The sequence below is a fragment of the Musa acuminata genome, chromosome BXJ1-9 (assembly GCF_036884655.1).
Source record: "Musa acuminata AAA Group cultivar baxijiao chromosome BXJ1-9, Cavendish_Baxijiao_AAA, whole genome shotgun sequence".
Taxonomy (NCBI): domain Eukaryota; kingdom Viridiplantae; phylum Streptophyta; class Magnoliopsida; order Zingiberales; family Musaceae; genus Musa; species Musa acuminata.
The window spans coordinates 16,308,171-16,312,600 of record NC_088335.1 but is presented as its reverse complement, the minus strand read 5'-3'; positions in this window follow the sequence as shown (position 1 = coordinate 16,312,600).

Sequence of the window (4,430 nt, the reverse complement as noted above, 5' to 3'; positions counted from 1 at the left end):
CAGAAAGGGCGAAACAAAAGCTTGATGAAGCTTCAGGTACATTCATGATCAGTCTCCATTTGTCAGACTCTTATGATAACACATGGGTATTAGATACCGGTAGTGCTTATCATATATGTAATTCGTTGCAGGTTCTGGCAAGGCCTAGGAGACTAGAGAGAGGCGAGATGGACCTCAAGATGGGTAATGGAGCAAAAGTTGCTGTATTAGCTGTTGGCGAGGTCGCCCTACATCTGCCTAGTGGAGCTTTTATTGCATTAGATGCATGTTATTTTGTTCCTTCTATTATCAAAAACATTATCTCCATTTCATGTTTAACAGTTAGTGGATATAAATTTGTTTTTGAGAACAATGGTTGTTCGATATTATTAGATGATAAGATCATCACGAAAGGAACATTGCATAATGGTTTATTTATGTTAGACACCACTCCACATATCATGAATATAAATGTGTCCAAAAGGAAACGAGATGAGTTGAACAGTGCATACCTGTGGCATTGTAGGCTAGGCCACATCCATGAAAGAAGGATTCAAAAGTTACTAAATGATGGATATCTAGATCCATTCGACTATGTGTCATATGCAACTTGTGAGCCTTGCATTCGTGGAAAACTGACCAACTCTCCATTTAGTGGAACTGGAGAGAGAGCCACTGAGTTGTTGGAACTCATACATAGTGATGTATGTGGACCCATGTCAACTCATGCCATTGGAGGTTACTCCTACTTCATTACATTTACTGATGATTTCTCAAGGTATGGATATGTGTACTTAATGAAGTACAAGTCCGAGGCCTTTGAGAAATTCAGAGAGTATAAGAATGAGGTGGAGAACCAGACTGGAAAGAGTATCAAAACTCTTCGATCAGATCGAGGAGGTGAGTACTTAAGTACAGAGTTTACTCACTTCCTCAAGGACCATGGGATATTATCCCAATGGACACCTCCTTATACACCTCAGCTCAATGGTGTCTCTGAAAGGAGAAATCGTACATTATTAGATATGGTACGGTCCATGATGAGTTTCGCTGACCTACCCATCTCATTCTGGGGATATGCCCTAGAAACCGCAGCTTACCTTCTGAACAGAGTTCCAACTAAGTCGGTGGTGTCTACACCATATGAGATATGGAAAGGGAAGAAGCCTGATCTTAAAGTAGTTAAGATTTGGGGCTGCTCTGCCCATGTTAAAAGACACAACCCCGATAAGTTAGAATCAAGGACAGGGCGATGTAAATTTGTGGGATACCCCAAGGAAACTTGTGGGTATTATTTCTATCATCTCGAGGACCAAAAGGTCTTTGTAGCTAAGAGAGCAGTGTTCCTTGAGAAGGAACACATTCTTGGCGGAGACAGTGGGAGAATGATAGAGTTGAGCGAAGTTAGGGAACCAAGCTCAAGCACCACTCTACAGCCCGAGTCTGTTCAGGTATCTAATACACAAGTTTCAACTTTACGCAGGTCTGATAGAGTATCCCATCCTCCTGAGAGATATGTGGGACATATTAGAGCAGAGGATGTAGAGGATATTGATCCTCAGACCTACGAGGAGGCTATTATGAGTATAGACTCCGGGAAGTGGAAAGAAGCCATGAATTCTGAGATGGATTCTATGTACTCCAATAAGGTTTGGAACCTAGTTGATGCACCCGAAGGTATTGTACCCATCGGTTGCAAGTGGATCTTTAAGAAAAAGATCGGAGTAGATGGAAAGTAGAGACCTATAAAGCAAGGCTAGTGGCTAAGGGGTATCGTCAAAGGCAAGGTGTTGACTACGACGAAACTTTCTCACCCGTAGCAATGCTAAAATCCATCAGAATTCTATTGGCTATTGCAGCACACTATGATTATGAGATCTGGCAGATGGATGTGAAAACCGCATTCCTCAACGGGAACCTGGAGGAGGAGGTGTATATGATGCAACCTGAGGGATTCGTGTCCAAGAACTGCCCAGATAAGGTGTGTAGGTTGCTTAGATCCATTTATGGACTAAAGCAAGCTTCCCGAAGTTGGAACATAAGATTTGATGAGGCAATCAGATCTTATGACTTCGTTAAGAACGAAGATGAGCCTTGTGTATACAGAAAGGTAAGTGGGAGCGCTATTAGCTTTTTGGTGTTATATGTGGATGACATCCTCATCATTGGGAATGACATAGGAATGCTATCCACAATAAAGGCTTGGTTATCTAGACACTTCTCCATGAAGGACTTAGGAGAAGCATCTTATATCTTGGGGATTAGAATCTATAGAGATAGATCCAAAAGGATGCTTGGCTTGTCCCAGTCCAGGTACATAGAAACTATTGTCAAAAGGTTTGGCATGGAAAATTCCAAAAGAGGTCTCATACCGATGAGACATGGGATATCGCTTTCTACGAGTATGTCCCCAAAGACTCCAGAAGAAAGGGCGAACATGGATATGATACCTTATGCCTCAGCAATAGGATCTATCATGTATGTCATGCTATGTACTAGGCCTGATATAGCGCATGCTCTGAGTGTCACGAGCAGGTATCAGGCGGATCCAGGCTTGGAGCACTGGAAAGCAGTAAAGTGTATCCTTAAGTACTTGAGAAGGACTAAGGATCTTTTACTAGTATATGGAGGTAATAGCCTTAAGGTTGAAGGCTACACTGACTCAAGTTTTCAGTCTGATGTCGATGATAGCAAGTCGAATTCAGGGTATGTGTACATCTTGAATGGAGGAGCAGTGTGCTGGAAGAGTTCCAAGCAAGATACCACTGCTGACTCGACCATAGAGGCGGAGTACATTGCTGCATCAGATGCAGCAAAGGAGGGAGTCTGGTTGAAGAAGTTCATCACAGATTTGGGAGTCGTGCGGATAGTGAGGAGCCGATTTCCCTATATTGCGACAACAACGGGGCAATTGCTTAAGCGAAGGAACCTAGGTCTCATTAGAAATCTAAGCATGTTCTGAGGAGGTTCCACCTTATCAGAGAGATCGTGACCCGAGGAGATGTAGCAGTGGAAAGAGTTCCATCCGAAGATAACATTGCAGATCCACTAACAAAGCCATTGTCTCAGATTGTCTTTGAGCGTCACAGGGGTCTGATGGGGATCAGACACATAGGTGATTGGCTTTAGGTCAAGTGGGAGATTGCTAGTCATAAGTGCCCAGCAAGCCAATCACGTGAGTGATGGCACGTGTGACTTGATACAGAATCTTTTTGCTTATTATATTTTAGCGTATATCACTTTATAACTATTGCATAAATGCATATATATTGTGATGTCCTTGGATTTGTGCAATGGGAATCGGATCGTGATGAGATCACGATAATGAGATCGATTCACCTTTAAACACATATCCTAAATAATCCCGGTCATAGGTTACTCGAGAGGGACATCGTGATAACCGGATAGACTGGTGTGCTGTATACCTGTCCATATGATGGATGCAGCTGGTCTCATAGCTGCTCGTGTAGGGACACTAGGGATACAGTACAGGTGCTCATTGGAGAATGAGTTCACTGATTGATCCGCTTACGGAATGCTGGATGGTTGATGATGCCTTATTGTTAGACAACGATTCCGTAGTCCTAGTGGTGTATCTGGTTCTTAGACTTGAGACACCAAGGATGTCCTGTATGAGTGCTCCACTCTTTGATACCAGACTTATAGGTTTGGCTGTTCCCAGATCTAGTACAACTGGTCATTGGGAGTGGTAGTCGACCTTACGAGGGCTATTGAGTGTCGATAGAGGATCATCCACTCTCGGTATCATGAGAGGAATATCCCATGTGTTCTTGCTCAGACAAATCCCTGGCCAGGGTCATTCGGGTTGAGAGAGAAAGAGTTCTCCGGGAGAATCCGATTAGAGCGAGACTCGAGTAGAAACCGTATGGGTTTGACAGCACCATGCTCAATATACGGTCTCTGGGATATTAGATGGATGAGGGACTATAGGTACATGGTAACTGAGGACAGACAGGTCCAATGGATTGGATTCCCCTGTATCATCTGGGGACTACGGCGTAGTGGCCTAGTACTTCCGTAGTCGATGAGTCGAGTGAATTATTACAGAGATAATTATTCACTGAGTTAGAAGGAGTTCTGACAAGTATGACTCACGGCCAGCTCGATATTGGGCCTAGAGGGTCACACACATATGGTAGGCATTGCGATGAGTAGAGGTTCGGATATGAGATATCCGACGGAGCCCTTGTCTTATTGGATGCAGATCCAATACCCACTAGGGAAAGGACCCATTAGGGTTTTGACACGGGATCTCTATAAATAGGAGGGATTCACAGCCTCATAGGCTAGAGTCTTTGCTTGCCCTTCCTATTCTCCTCTCCCTCTCCACCTCAGAGTAGGCCTGGAGTTTTGAGGAGCGTCGTCGCAACCCTGCTGTGTGGATCACCGCTAGAGAGGAGGACGCTTGACCTCCTTCACCCTCTCCTAAG